General features: G+C 40.4%; 1 protein-coding gene across 13 annotated transcripts in view; it reads right to left on the bottom strand.

Annotated features, from left to right (window-relative positions):
* LOC135101293 (circumsporozoite protein-like) overlaps window positions 1-16,719 on the bottom strand; it is a 277,378-nt gene that overhangs the window by 129,788 nt on the left and 130,871 nt on the right. The window lies entirely within an intron of this gene.

Here is a 16,719-nt window from a genome sequence, read left to right as displayed (position 1 = left end):
CTTGTGCTGCTAACTCGTCTGGATGATGCAATACATTTAGTGTGATACCTTTCACTGGACCTGCCTAGTATAGTTGTGTCTACATATTTCAGTTCCTGCAGTCATCTGAATAGAAAAGCTTCACTGCAAAGCCAAGGTAGTGTTTTGCTGGCAATAACATTCCTATATATGCATTACCAAAGGCATCCTAATTTTTTTTTGTCCCACTGCTTACCAAACCAATGCCAGACACTCTTTTGATAAGGTCCCACAGGAGGCCATCTTTCCTACCACGGCAAGACTCACACAATTTTCTCATATTTTCCCTGAAAACATATTGATGGATCTCAAGATGTTAGTGTTTTCTACGATGCCTTTGCTACTTCAACACTATACATATATATAGAAAAAAACTTTAACAGCAAAACAACAAACATGACAGCATCTGCTTAGATTCTATCACCATTGCTCTCTTGAAAGCAAAAACAATTTATATGAAAAAGTGTAACTGAAAAGAGTGTAGGTTAATTAATGAATGCTTTGATATTCTAAAAAGCTTTGCATTATAAAAGAAAAAAATTGCAGATATTCTCCTGACCAATTACTAATCTCTCTCTCTCTCTCTCTCTCTCTCTCTCTCTCTCTCTCTCTCTCTCTCTCTCTCTCTCTCTCTCTCTCTCTCTCTCATCTAAAGACCAGCTAATAAACAAATATATAAATAAATATCCCCATTAAAAGCATTTACTATGTGTAATTCAATCTCCCGTCGTGTGAGCACATGAGTAATCACACGTCTGAAGAAGGCATGCTAATGAACACCAAGCTGACGAGCCTTTTCATTTGTTACTCACATTTGAGACTAGCAAGCCCTCGGAATATTTAAGCCACTTATCGACTTTTTATGCAAATATACTTTCTATGTACGTCTCTCTCTCTCTCTCTCTCTAAAATATATCTGATGCAAATAATTTTAATGTAGCTTTAGGTGACGATGATCTTTTTAGACCTCATCCTGTAAGTGTTGAAACTGTTATCCTCACTATTAAAAACCTAAAAGAAACTAGTTCTGTAGGTTCGGATGGCATTTCAATGAGATTTATTAAGGATGCACTCTATGTTATAGCTTTTTATTTGACGTGTATCATCAATACTTCAATTGTAACAGGCATCTTTCCTACATCCTGGAAACACGCACTAGTTGTACCAAGCCTCAAAACTGGTGATGTTAATGATCCAAATAATTTTCGACCCATCTCTCTATTACCTATCATATCAAAACTATTAGAAAAAGTTGTCACTAATCAACTTATGTATTTCTTGGAATTTAGTCAATCATTGTCTAACACCCAACATGGCTTTCGTCCAAAACTGTCAACAGAGACTGCACTTACTGTTATCTCAAACAAAATATATAGCAATATGGACTCTAAGAAAATTACATTGTTAACCTTGTGTGACCTCTCTAAAGCTTTTGACAATGTCAGTCATGAGATCCTTTTAAAAAAATGTTCTGCAATAAAAATGGACATCTTCTGGTTTAAAAGTTACATTGAAAACAGAGCTCAGTCTGTCCGTCTCAATAGCACAGTATCTAATAAACTTAACGTAGCTTATGGAGTCCCACAAGGTTCAATTCTCGGACCCGTTTTATTTTCGATTTATGTAAATGACCTTAATGAGAGTATCAACGAATGTTGTCTAACACAGTATGCTGATGATACTCAGTTTCTCCACGCCGACACTCCAAATAACCTTGTAGCTCTCATCTCTAGAACGGAAGAAACTCTGCGGAATGTAAAACAGTATTTTCTTAGAAACGGGCTGATGTTAAATTCAAAGAAAACACAATGTATCTTCATTGGTAACAGACAACTTTTATCACAGATTCCTCCGAACACCATAATAGACTGTGATGGAGACTTCATTTACCCAAGCTCTCATGTTAAAAATCTTGTGTTTTCATTGATAAATACATGCTTTTTGATGTACATATTGGTGAATTAACAAAGAAAGTCATGGGTGCATTAATGTTCATTAATAGAATAAGCCAGAACTTTGATAAATCAACAAGAATACTTGTAGTACAGTCACTAGTTCTCAGTTTAATAAATTACTGTATTGTAATATGGGGTACAACTAATGAAACTTTGCTGCACAATGTCCAGAAATTGCAAAATTTTGCAGCTAAAGTAGCTGTTGGGTGTACCAGAAAGTATGATCATGTAACCCCCTTCATAAAAGAGTTAAAGTGGTTGAAAATCAAAGAGAAGCACACCTTTGATAAATGTACAACTGTTTATAAGGCTGTCAATAACTGTTATCCAGACTGGTACCTCAAATTTCCCACAGTTAGAGAACACACCACAAGCAACACAAGACAGCTCAATAACCTTTATGTGGGTAGAGCTAGAACAGACTCTGGTGCCAGAGCCATTACGATACTTGGACCAAAGTTATGGAATACACTGCCCACCAATGTGATCAATTCTGAAAGCCTTTATGCTTTTAAGTCTAGACTTAGCAAAATTCTTTTAAATAATTATTAGTCAATGTTATCATAGCACAATTATTTTAAATGACGTTTACTAAATGTTTAATACAGAGTAGCAAAGAAATTTTGAGTCAATCTACTTTTTATTGTGTGTGTGTGTGTGTGTGTGTGTGTGTGTGTGTGTGTGTGTGTGTGTGTGTGTGTGTATTTTATTTGCTATTATATATTAAACATGACTACCTATGTTAACCAATCTGTAAGAATAACCATGTCTCATGGAATAATAAAGAATCTGAATCTGAAATCTGAATCTCTCTCTCTCTCTCTCTCTCTCTCTCTCTCTCTCTCTCTCTCTCTCTCATCATTTATCTCTGCATAGGAATGACTATTAAATGCCTTGACTGTTAAGGTTTGTAATGAAACCTGATATAATAATAATAGTAATAATAATAATAATAATAATAATAATAATAACAATAATGATAATAATAATAATAATAATAATAATAATAATAATAATAATAATGATAATAATAATAATAATAATAATAATAATAATAATAATAATAATAATAATAATAATCAAAGTTGTAATGAAAACTCCAGTACATCTGGTTTCATAGAGTTTATACCAAGCCTCCAGTACTTCCCCTACATAAGGGCTTGATTGAGTACCTTACCCTCTCCCGGCCCTCTAGTCGTCCTTCGTGGAATCCGATGCTCATAATCATATTAATTGATCTATCATATCAGCTTCGTCTCTCTCTCTCTCTCTCTCTCTCTCTCTCTCTCTCTCTCTCTCTCTCTCTCTCTCTCTCTCTCTCTCTCTCTCTCTTCAGAACTATCAATATACAGAATAGCAGGTTCGAAGTATTCTGTGGTCGTAAGACTCGGCCTCATCAGACAGTGGGAGCGCTTTTATGTTGCTCTGCTTCCCTGCAATAATATTTAATGACAATGAGACTTTGGTTGTTAATGAATGTGCCATCAGCACGTGCAATGACTGACCGACAGACAAATACACACACACACACAAACACACACAGTATCCAAGCTGCTATCTGCTGCTATCCAAAAGCTGCTTGACTGTTTCCGTCAGCTTTACCAAATTATTTATAGCTAGGATCTTCTTTAGGGCACTCAGGAGACTACAGTCACTACACGCGACCTCTGCACTAAAGAAGGAATAACAAAGGTACATCTACCACAAATACCTATTTTATTTCTATGTTTTTTTTTTTTTTTTTCCAGCAATCTGTAAATCTGCGTGGCTGCTGCTCAAGGTGGCAAAGCATTAACAGGAGCTGAGAGTGTGGTGGGATGGATGTTTTGACAGTATCTGTCCCTTTCTCTCTCCAAGTAGATATTGTAGAGTACCTACCAAATTATCTATAAAAATAAGACGTCTACATTCTGGCACAATGAACCATGTTATTTGACACGTTTGGTGATAACGCCAGTGACAATGAGTAGCCCTGCACACTAAGGATAGTTTCCATATATTACATATGACCTAACAAATAGAGGTATCTTAGCATCACGTCAAGCCATGCATACCAACCTTACCGACACAAAACGTGATCAGGCAGCGGGTTTTGTATTGTTCATTATGCCACAGTTCGCGCCACACTTTAAAGATAGTTTTCTGAGATACTGTACATTCATTGGCTGAAAAGTTCTTTATACAGTCATACAGATCAGTTACTTTCAACTTGGGTCCACTTAGACTAATATGTATGAGACTACACTTTTATTTGAAATATTTAGATGCAGGTTCTACTTTATGCTTCTGTTTATCCTACTTAGTATTAAAACAAGAGTGGGATTTCATTAAGTTTATAAAGGAACATTACTGAATGCTGTTGACGAGACAACGATGAGACAAATTCTTATTTCAGTTCTACATCACCAGTGTTTACGGCTTCACTCCAGAACAGGACTCCCTAATCTCCTCTCATCCCAAGCAAAGCCTCTTACGAGTAAATCGTTTCGTTATTGTCAATCTATTATCTGTTCTTTATATTCAAGAGAAAATATGGAAACAGTTGGATCTACTTTTCTATGTCAAGTCTTCTGGGTTGTGACTGATTTCTTTCTAGCGTCTGCAGCTTAAGAGTGTCAATGAAGAATAATGATGCTATTTCACTGAACTTAAAGCTTTCACTGTTAGGACTCTCTCTCTCTCTCTCTCTCTCTCTCTCTCTCTCTCTCTCTCTCTCTCTCTCTCTCTCTCTCTCTCTCTCTCTCTCTCTCTTTCTCTCTGTCTGAAACCATATCTTGCTCCCAAGCAGAATTCACCTTCTCTCTTTTACCCATCTTTACTATATTTCAATAAGTAAAGCTATTTCCTAAGAAGTAACATCCTAACAATCCTCCTTCAGCTTGAGTAGCAACACTAATTTTATTGCAAACCTTCCAGTTCGACTTCGCTTAGATTACCTTACTTAAGGTTTCCAGTCAAGAGATACCCTGCCATGCCTCGCCTCACCCTCCCTAACACTCCGCCAAGACAATGATTCCCTTGGTACCATCGCCGCGTGTACCAGGATGACAGAAAAGCCGACAGTCCATAGGATACACTGCTAAGCCATGCGCAGATTAGCTCCGTTAGCGTAAGTCCGAGAAGACGAGCAATTCAACTGACCTTGGAAAACCTTGAGCTGAAGCAAGGAGGGTAAGTAGTGTGTCTAGAATATGAAGGTGGTAGTTAAGTGAGACTGAAGAGGAGGAACACAAGTCATGTTGCGATTGATGGATAAAGGCAAACAAGGGAGAGGGTCGCAAAGAGGAAGCGAGACGCAAGGCGCCTTCAGGCCAGTCACTGCTGGTGTCCCTCACCTCCCCTTCCTGCCTCGCTGCGAGGTGAAGGGGCCACTACCACCGCTGCCTCAACACTTACACTACCTTTGCGTCTCAACACTGAAATGCTTGAATGAATGGGAATGAACAAGAAATTAATGGTCACTTAGAATTGCTTATAACAAGTACATGTTACTAAGTGTTTTAAATCAATCTGTCTGTCTGCGTCTGTTTGTTTATCTCTGCCTCATATGTTCACTATAATGTTCTGTAAGAATGAGCATCCCAATTTCTGTTGCTTTGTTGCAGTGCATATATTTGTATCAATGGTGTGTGTGTGTGTGTGTGTGTGTGTGTGTGTGTGTGTGTGTGTGTGTGTGTGTGTGTGTAACATTACGAGTGGAACAATATTTACGAGTATGAGTCAGTAGGTCTGTCTTCTGGTATATTTAGTAGTTTTAGGAAATCAATGACAACTACGTATTGTACCTGAAAAATGGCATACCGTAAATACGAGGCTATGAAAGAAAAAATATAGTTAGGTCACTATGTATGCATTTTCTTCGCTTACAGTAATTGTTATCACAAAAGAATATACGAGTAACGGAAGAGGCATACGTTTATATTATGCAAACATTATGCTGTATTAATATCCCAATGACTAATTCAGTTGGATTTTTGGTTAAGTACTCGCTGCAGGGCACGGTAAAATATTTATTAAAGTGCTTTACAAAAAAAAATTGTGCAAATATACTCTTTAGAATGAAATATACCAGTTTCTGCCGCTATTTAAAACTACTTTGTCCATGTCTGTGTCTGCCCGCACATCCATCTGTCCCTCTGTCTATTTGTCTGTTTCTCTGTCTGCTTGCTTGCCTTCTATTTTTGCCTGCCTGCCTGTCTGCCTGCTTCTTTGCCTGCCTATCCTCTTCAAGTTAGACTGACTATTTCCCTGTCACTCTGTCTGTCTGCCTGCTTTCTTTCTTTCTTTTTTGTATGTCCATCCACCTCTTTCCCTGCCTGTTAGTCTGTCTGCCTCCTTGCTTGCTTGTTTGCTTGCTTACCTCCCTGCCTGTTTGTTTGACCGTCTGCCTTCCTGTCCTCTCTCTCTCTCTCTCTCTCTCTGATGATTACCTAAACAAGTCAACACATTATTTAAATCACAACTACGTAATACCAAGGTACTTGAAGGCTTGTCTGTAAGTGGTATCAGTGTGAACAGGTTACATCACGCTCCTATACAATCATGATTTGCGCAGCACACCCTCCATAGTAGGTTGGCAGGCACTTCCCACACGTTAAGGAGTCTTTCTTCATTTCACTCTCTAATTTAAACTTTATGCAAATGAAATTAAAGTTCAGGATTTAAATGATCACTTACTTTCTTCGCGCATAACAAAAATGTGCTGGACAAATATAACGAAAAATATTTACATAAAAAAAAACGATAATAATATTCGAGCCACACTTCACAGTAAGGAAAGCTTTCATAAATAAAGGAAGATATTGCAAAGGTCGCACTGAAATATTATTTATCACCGTACAACTACCATACCTAATTTCCGGGAGCAGACTCATGCAGGATATAAAAAGATGAAAGACCAATAAATAGCGGTAGAGAGTCATGAGAACATGGCAATTCATCAAGGAACTCCCGAGAGAGAGAGAGAGAGAGAGAGAGAGAGAGAGAGAGAGAGAGAGAGAGAGAGAGAGAGAGAGAGAGAGAGAGAGAGAGAGAGAGAGAGAGAGAGAGAGAGAGAGAGAGAGAGAGAGAGAGAGAGAGAGAGAAGGATAATATGAAAAATAGGGCCCTAAGGAGGGCAGGAGGCATGCAGGCAGGAAGGAAGGAAGACAAAAACAAGTATCAATACAATAAACATAATAAATAATAATAAATAATAAACAAAAATAATGATAGGGAGATACATTACATTGCACGTGTATCTAAGAGTGAACATTACTCACGGCTCACCAGCACTCCCCGGCACACAGCTAATCCTGGCGCTAGTGAGGCTCTGAGGAGGAAAGACGCTTACTTTCCCTTGGCTTACAAATGAAAGTGTGCTCTACCGTACCTCCCATCAGGAAGCCACGCTGATGGGCTATTAAAAGATGGAGTGTGCTTTTCAGTATTTCTACTTCAGGAACACAGCCACTAGAAAAACTAATTGCTTACTGTCCAAGGCAGGTACAGAGATAGATAGATAGATAGATAGATAGATAGAGAGAGAGAGAGAGAGAGAGAGAGAGAGAGAGAGAGAGAGAGAGAGAGAGAGAGAGAGAGAGAGAGAGAGAGAGAGAGAGAGAGAGAGAGAGAGAGAGAGAGAGAGAGAGAGAGAGAGAGAGAGAGAGAGAGAGAGAGAGAGAGAGAGAGAGAGAGAGAGAGAGAGAGAGAGAGAGAGAGAGAGAGAGAGAGAGAGGGAGGGAGGGAGGGAGGGAGGGAGGGAGGGAGGGAGGGAGGGGGGGAGAGAGAGAGAGAGAGAGAGAGAGAGAGAGAGAGAGAGAGAGAGAGAGAGAGAGAGAGAGAGAGAGAGAGAGAGAGAGAGAGAGAGAGGGAGGGAGGGAGGGAGGGAGGGAGGGAGGGAGGGAGGGAGGGAGGGAGGGGGGAGAGAGAGAGAGAGAGAGAGAGAGAAAAAAAAAACTAATTATATATAGAAATGAAAACGAAATTAAATTGGTTAACTTCCCAGCCACAACCATCGCCACCACCACCACCACCACCACCACCACCACCACCAGCAGGTCGCCGCCACCAGCTTGAACCGCAGTCAAAGGGAGCGCCATACATGTGCTTAATTTCTGGCAGGGTTTTTTTTTTTTTTTTTTTTTTGCAATACCGTAGGAAACTTGAAACGCCGTCTTGATAAATATTTTACCTCAAATCCGCGGGTAACAGTGTTTGTTTGTTACAGATTAAAACTCCTTGCCTCCAGGAAATGAGGGCACCTCATTTCATCTATTTTCATTCTTTCCTATAAATTTTCCTTCGGGTTTTCCTTCTCTAACCCAGTAAGGTATTTACTTCAGATTTGCTTCCTGTACGGCTTATGACGGAGGGAGTGGAGGGTGAGGAGAGAGCCTTCTGCTTTGCTGTCCTTTTCTTCTACTATCACCTTAGTAGCCCTAGGACAGATCATCTCGTGAGAACCGCAAGGTTTGTTGTGGCCTGTATTTCTATGTAACTTTATGTAACTCCCTCGCTGTACACACACACACACACACACACACACACACACACACACACACACACACACACACACACACACACACACGTTAATTAAAGAAATGCTGTTGTTCTGTCATGTATCCGGTATATTTTGTTTTGTTCTCCACAGGTAACAATTAATGTGGTGCTTTTCCCGTTCCAGTTCTCTGTGACCTCTGGTATTCTTTTAGCCTGTCTTTTTACTCTGACAGGCGATGCTACTGTTACGACGACGACGATGAGAACGAGGACGACGACGATTAGAGGCACCGCACGCACGACGGCAAAAACGACAGTGATGATTTTTGTAAAGTTAAGCACCAGCAGCAGCAGCAGCAGCAGCAACAGCAGCAGCAGTAGCAGCAGCAGCAGCAGCAGCAGCAGCTATAGTAGCAGCAGCAGCAGCAGCAGGAGTAGTAGTAGTAGTAGTAGTAGTAGTAGTAGTAGTAGTAGTAGTAGTAGTAGTAGTAGTAGTAGTAGTAGTAACAGTAGTAGTTGCTCCTTTTGTTGTTGTTGTTGTTGTGGAAGGAAGGAAAAGCAGCAATACCAACAACAGCAGCAAGATCAGCGACGGCAACAGCAGCACCAGCAGCAGCAGCAGCAGCAGGAGCAGCAGCATATTTAGTGTAATAATCTCCAACAGATAAAACACGCGGTGAGAAGTAACACGAGGCATCCTGGACAAACACCTGTCCACCTCGGCCCTGCAGGAGCTAAGATAGACAAAATGCATTTATAGTTGTTCAAGTGTCCAGCTTAGGTTACAGAGGCGTAGGTTAAGTCAGCCTGGTTGCATGGTGCACACCAGGATGCATGATATTTTTCAAAGGTTACCCAGAATTGTTGGCTACATGGAAGTGTACATGACATGATCAGTGTCATGAGGAAGAAGAAGTAAGTTGCCATACTGCTTAGTATGAAAAGATATAAATTGTGATTAAAGTATTACAAATTCATGTATTATATTGGTATATTACAGTACACTCAAACGCAACCCGCGCCTCATGTGTTTGAGATGTGGCGTTTTAAGACCAAAGAAAAAAAGTCAAATATTCATGTAATTCTTTTGTAATCAGTTGTCCAAGGCTCAAGTGGACAAAAATTTATTAAATTTATTTAATTTAAATTATGGATGGATTTAGAAAAGGTGGAAGTACTGAAAAAAAGAAATAAATAGAATAACATTCAATAAATTATGAGAAAAAAAATTACGTAGTAATAAGACAGTCTTCTGCAGGAGAAGAAAAAGAAGGAATAGGAGGAATAATACAGCAACATTCTCGCATGCATTGTTGAAGTTGAAGTGTGGATGTCTGAAGCAGCAGCTTTGCCTGGCACTTTCACAGTCAGTCCCCTAACTGACTCCCCTGAGTTAGCGTAGTTTCCTTTCAAGGAATTCTTTTTTTTCTCTCTCTCTCTCTAAACACAGCCTATCACAGGTCGAACTTTGCCTGGCGCCAACGGAGATTTGACCAGTCGTAGTTTACATATATATATTTCTTCCTCTGATGGCGGTGACGCTGCTGCTTCTTCCTCTGAGAGCAGTGGTGGTAGTTCTTTTTCTGTGCTTCTTTTTCTTGATTTCTTCCTCTGATGGCGGTAATGCTGCTGCTGCTGCTGCTGCTGCTGCTGCTTCTTCTTCCTCTGATGGCGTTGCTTCCTCTTCTTGTTCTAAGACAGTCAGTTTGATGGTCTGAGTTGGTAGGTGGTAGGGTAGACAGAGTGGAGAAAGTAGGAGGTGCTGCACACTCACCTCCCCTGCTCCCCAGTCATAATTCAAGTCAGGTTGGTGGAAGACTGGGAAGGGTAGGGAGGTGCTGCACACTCACCTCCCCTGCTCCCCAGTCATAATTCAAGTCAGGTTGGTGGAAGACTGGGAAGGGTAGGGAGGTGCTGCACACTCACCTCCCATGCTCCCCAGGTTACATTTGTAACATCTGTCAGGTTGGTTATTTTTGGAGTTGCCAGGGTCAGTCAGTCAAGCCCAGGGAAGTGCTACGCACTCACCTTGCCAAGATCAGAGGGGTGGTGGTGGTGGTAGATTTGGAGCTGGTAGGATGACTCACATTGGTGGTGGAAGTCAAACTGGGAGACTGGGAAGGGTAGGGAGGTGCTGCACACTCACCTCCCATGCTCCCCACGGTCAGTCAATTTGGTGGTCTGTTGCCAGATTAGAGTAAGATTTGTAAGTCAGTCAGGATGGTTGTTTTTAGAGTTGCCAGGGTCAGTCAGGCTGGTGGTAGGGAAGTGCTACGCACTCACCTACCCTGGACAGGGTAAGATGTAGGGATGTAGGGATCAGAGTCACAGTGTCAGAGAGTTGCTCTTAGAAGTTGCCAGGATGAGTAAGGTCAAACTGGGAGACTGGGAAGTGTAGGGAGGTGCTGCACACTCACCTCACATGCTCCCCAGGGCCAGTCAGTTTGGTGATTACATATCTGTAAATCAGGCAGGTTGTTTGTTTTTTTGAGCTGCCAGGGTCAGTCAGTCAGGGTCAGACAAGGGAAGTGCTACGCACTCACCTTGCCAAGATCAGAGGGGTGGTGGTGGTGGTGGTCTGTACAGTTGGAGTTACTCTTTGGAGTTGGTAGGATGAGTCAGATTGATGGGAGACTGGGAAGGGTAGGGAGGTGCTGCACACTCACCTCCCGTGCTTCCCAGGGTCAGTCAGTATGGTGGGTCTTTAGAGTTGCCAGGATGAGTCACGGGAAGTGCTACGCACTCACCTTGCCAGGATCAGTTGCCAGGGTGGGGAGTACTGGAGTACTGGTGGTGGTCTGTACAGTTGGAGTTGCTAGAATGAGTCAGATTGTTGGTCAAAGTCAAACTGGGAGACTGGGAAGGGTAGGGAGGTGCTGCACACTCACCTCCCGTGCTTCACAGGTGGGGTGGTGGTCTTTGGAGTTGTCAGGATCAGTCAGGTTGGTATTGATTTATTTTTATTATTTATTGTTGATTGCCAGACTCAGTCACTTTTATTGACGGGGGGAGTAGGAGTTTTTTGGTTTTTACTTTATTTATTTTTTGTTAATTTAATTTTATTATTTATTTATTTTATTTTATTTTCTATTTTTTTTTTTTTTTTTCTTTATACCTATATATATTTTAATCTTTTTGGTGTGGTAGTCCGTAGACTTGGGGAGAGAAGGGAAGTGCTGTGCACTCACCTCTCTTGCTCTCCCGAGGTCCGAGGTGGTAGGGTGGTTTTTATTTTTATCTTATTCATTTATTTACTTATTTGCTTTATTTATTTATTTTATTTTATTTTATTTCATTTATTTATTTATTTATCTAATTTTTTTTTTGCGTGGAAGGTTGGGAGAGAAGGGAACTGCTATGAACTCACCTTAATTTTTATTATTATTATTTTTTTTTTCCTATCTTTTGCCTGGTAGGTTGGGAGAGAAGGGAAGTGCTATGCACTCACCTTTATGTTTTTTTTTATTTATTTTTTCCTGTTAGGTGGAGAGAAGGGAAGTGCTATGCACTTACCTTTATTTTTATTTTTTTTTTGTTGTTGTTTTTTATTTTATGTTTTTTTTTTTGTTTTTATTATTTTTTGCCTGGTAGTCCGTAGACTTGCCAGGGTTAGGTAGGGGAGAGAAGGGAAGCGCTGTGCACTCACCTCCCTTGCTCTCCCGGGGGCGGTAAGGCGGTGCCTTCCTCCCCTGGGGAGGGGTAGGGAGGTGCTGCGCACTCACCTCCCCTCCTCCCCGTGGGCAGCTCCATCACCGTACCTGTGTGTTTGAGGCACACATGGTGATGGAGGGATGCTCTTTGAAGGTTTTTGTGAGTTCCGAGAGGGGGGTTCGAACCTACGCGCCCCTCACTTCCCTCACGCCAAACTCCAAGTGCATCACTCTACCCACTGGGCCACGAGGGCCCTTTTTCTTTTTTTTAAAGTTGGTCTATTTCCCCATCTTCCCCATCTTTTTTGTAAAGTTGGTCTATTTCCCCATCTAATGTTCACGCCAGTATGTATTAAAGAATTATGATGTGAATTAATTTCATTACGTTATTTATTTATTTCATTTTCTATGGGATATGACCGCTGGCATCCCACACACACTGGGTTCCCAAGACTGTCACTACGCCATGAAACCCCAACGGTAAACAAGATATATTTGAACACATGATTTCCCCTCCAGTGTTCATGCAGCACCAAAAGTTCAATAAGAAAAACTGCTGCTGATTCTAAAGTGAGCGTTCATTCCCACAGTGATAATTAGATAATTGTTGACTTGTGGGAGTATGTCGTGGAGTGCAAATAGCAGTAGGTGAGATCAGAGAACTTTACAGAGGCGGGCATTCCTTGTGTCTGGAGTCGCCTCCTGGAACCCTCCCCTGTGCTGCACCACCACCACCATCACCAACAACAATAACAACAACACAACATTACACCTGTCCATCCTGCAGCACGAGAATGACTCAGCCCAGAGAACCACGGATTGCTTTATTCGTAATTCACGTCCACTCTCAACATAGACATCAATCAAATTATGTCATTGAAAAAGCTGGTGAAGCACTCACTTCTTCACACAGGCTTTACTACCTATCAGCAGGATGAAAGCTTCCGACTGGGAGGAAGGGCGGCGTCGGGAGGGATTAGGGGAGAGAGGGTAGGGGGACCAGCGGAGGCTGCAAGTGTGTTTATGCTTCATAGGTATAAAAAAAAGAATACTGCATGAAAAAGAAGAAAGACCTGTGCCCCTCCCACCCCTGCTCCCCGCGTGAGACGATACGTAGTGAAGTGGTACTGTTGTTGTTGTTGTTGTTATTATTATTATTATTATTATTATTATTATTATTATTATTATTATTATTATGATTATTATTATTATTATTATTATATATTATTATATATTATAATCATTATTACTATTATTATTACCATTATAATTATTATCATTACCGTCATCATCGTCACCAGCACCATCATTGTAGTGTAGCGGGTTTGTGTCCTTTTATTTCCGTGTCGTATCTTGTAAGTTGTAAGTTTTGATAGTTCAGTATTTGTAACGATGGAGACCTTGTTTTTTTCTTTATTTTTTTATGCAATGCACGGTGTCATTGGCATTTACATCTATATTTTCTACTGTTTTTTTTTTTTCTCTCTTACTTATGTACAGAATCTATTTGTTTTGCAGGAAAAAAAAAAGTCCAAACAGCAACAGACCAAGAGGTTCTTACAAGTCTGTTTGGGTGACTGTTTAGGTGGTGTTTGGGTATTCTACTCTATTAGTGGTAGGCAAAGGATAGCACAGAAGAAGGGTCCTTCCATCCCCCACTCCCTATCCCTCCAGGCAAGGCTCACCTGAGAAAGGAAATGGTACCATGTTGTATAGAAATAAAAAACAACATGGAATGTGAGAGGAAACTAAGAAAGAGAGGAGGACTACTTCTACCACATACAATCTACATGCCAGCACGGACAGTACGGAGTGAACGTGTTCGTTATTCAGACATGAACAATGACAACCGGGAATTAGTGTCTACATACTTGTCAAGACAGGTTTTCAATGAGTGTACAGTACCTGAGTTAACGACGCTTGATGGAACACAATTCCACATATTTATGACACGATTGAAGTAAAATGTTTGGCTTCATTTGTTTGAAATCGCTTACATATTATTTGCTATTGTTTCTTGTAATATTAGACATGTTGAGTCTTAGGAAGAATTCGGGTCTCATATTTGTGAAACCCTTAAAAGTTTAGTAAAGCAATATCAGATCCCCTCTTAGCCTGCGTTTGGATAGGGAGAATAGATCTCGTTCTTTTAGACGTTCCTTGTAGGGTTAATTGCGAAGCTTTCAAGTAATTTTCGTTACTCTACTTCGTATTGTCTTTTTTTTCTAATTTCTCAATATTCCTTCTGTAGTAGGATGACAAAAACTGTACATTATATTCAAGATGAGGAGGTACAAGTGAGTTGTACAAGGCCAATTTTTTTTTTTTTCAGATTTGAAGGTGAAAGATCTTCTTAATGAAAACTATTAATTTATAGGCAATTTTAATGACTTCGGTGCAGTGTTTGCTTGGTTTAAGATCTGCTGTCACTAAAACTCCCAGATCTTTCTCAGGATCCAAACTATTGATGGGGGATTACTTTTATAATTTTCCAGTAGATTGCTATTTCCTATATTCAATGCGTGGCATTTATCAAAATCAAAGTTATAAGCCACGTTTCACACCATTCAATGAGAGTGTATACATCATTTTGCAAAATTTGACGTTGGTTTGGTGTCAGTCTTGTTAGCAATTTCAGTATCTGTGAATTTTGACAGTTTACTTCTGATTCCTTCGTCTATGTCATTGATATATATTATGAAAAGGATCGGTCCTAAGATTGAACACTGAGGAACGCCACTACTTACATCAATCTAATTTGAAGAATTATCGTTTGTGGTGACCCCCATACCACAATATATATTGTACTGTCAAAAAAAAAAAAAAAAAAGGGACGAAAGAAAACAAAATAAGGAAAAAGAAAGAAGTGAAGATAAAATAAGTCAGAAGAAAGAAGAAATGGAATGTTTATAGTGATTGATGTGTTGCTGATATCATGTGTGTTTTTCTCACTGAACATTAATGGCGCCGACTGAATATTTGTTGTGTTTGTGCATGTGATATTGTCTGTGTTTTGCACGATGATTGCGTTGATCAGTGAATATGTTGAAGAGATATAAGGTAACACCTAATAACTTTGAATGATTTAAAGATCAATGCGAGTGAGAAATTTTGAATTTTAAGAAATGTAAATAATTAGTAGTTATTAATTAAAATATGAAAATGTTTGTGAGTTTTACAGTACAATTTATAAACCAATTCCTTGCAATATCTCAGAACACGACACGTTAATTCAGTATGTCTGTCTGTCTATCTGTCTGTCTCTCTGTCTGTCTGTCTATTTACCTAATCGATTTTCTACTTACTGAACTGTTTATCTACCCATCTATTTATTTTTATATCTAATTAAATACTTATTCATTTATTCATTTATCTATCAATCTATCTATCCATCCATCTGTCCATCTATATATCTATTTATCAGCTAGTCGATCTATTTAACCCTTTACCCATCCAGCCATCTATCTATAACTCTACCTGTTCAACCAGATACCTATTCATTAATCAATTCGTCAGACCAACAACACATTTCTCTATCTGCGCCTGAACATACTCACCGATCCATCTCCCCGTTCACCGCCACTGTACCGAGATAATGCACCCTCAATACACTCCTATACTCGGCGGCGGCTAGGCAACGTTATTTCGACATGTTCCACTAAGCATCCCTCCAGTTCCTCCCACAGCTCCCTGCTTATAAGGGGAGACAAGGCCCTGCTAATACTACGGGACGGGAGGAGGAGGGGGAGGAAGAGGAGGGGCGTCTGTTGCAAGCATTATGTCGGCAAAAGGAAGGATGGAACGTAACGGAGAGAGGATGAAGGATGGTGGAGCGAGGGAAGAGAAGAAAGGAATTCCTGAAAATGGGAGAAGTTGAGAGTGAGGTGTGGTGGTGGTGGTGGTGGTGGTGGTGGTGGTGGTGGTGGTGGTGGTGAGGGACAGGAGATTAATTAGGAATGATTAGTGGTGGCGGGGGTGAGGTATGGGACAGAATCATGGTAGAGTGGAGTGTAAGCTGTGGTGATGGTGACGGTGATGGTGATGTTGTGGTGACGAGGATGAGCTTGTGCGTGAATGATTACTGATTAGTGATGACAGGTTAATAGAGCGTTAGTTTATATTAACAGCCACTGGACATGATACATTACGGACAGCTGGTGTGCAGTGGAGGGAGCGTGTTATTATCATAGTCTCCAGATCACTTATTAGAGTCTAGAATAGATCATAAGGGTAACAATTTGGTTACAGTTTACAATACCACTTAATTTCCGCATGGTAAAGAGTGGATGGAAAAGAGAGTTAAATCAGGTTGGTTCATTTAGTTAGGAAGGTGTCTTGATACTCGTCTCTTATAGCAACTCAAGTCATACGGAGGTGATCAGTTAAAGTCATAACAAGTTTGGGAAGCCAGATAAAAATCAGGGAGAATTACGGAGTTTAACTGTGAAAGGGATCAAAGAGTGAAGAGGCCAGTCAACTCTCGCACTATTAAAGAGAAAACAAGGGCTGAAAGTAAGTGAAAAGCCTAGTTGTATCAGAGCGTGTGTTTCATGAGCAGGGCTGAACTGTAGCGTTTGGATTACTTTGTATTCATGGTGAGGGGAATCACAGCAGGG

Source organism: Scylla paramamosain, chromosome 6 (assembly GCF_035594125.1).
Source record: "Scylla paramamosain isolate STU-SP2022 chromosome 6, ASM3559412v1, whole genome shotgun sequence".
NCBI lineage: Eukaryota > Metazoa > Arthropoda > Malacostraca > Decapoda > Portunidae > Scylla > Scylla paramamosain.
This window is presented reverse-complemented; position numbering and strand designations above follow the sequence as displayed.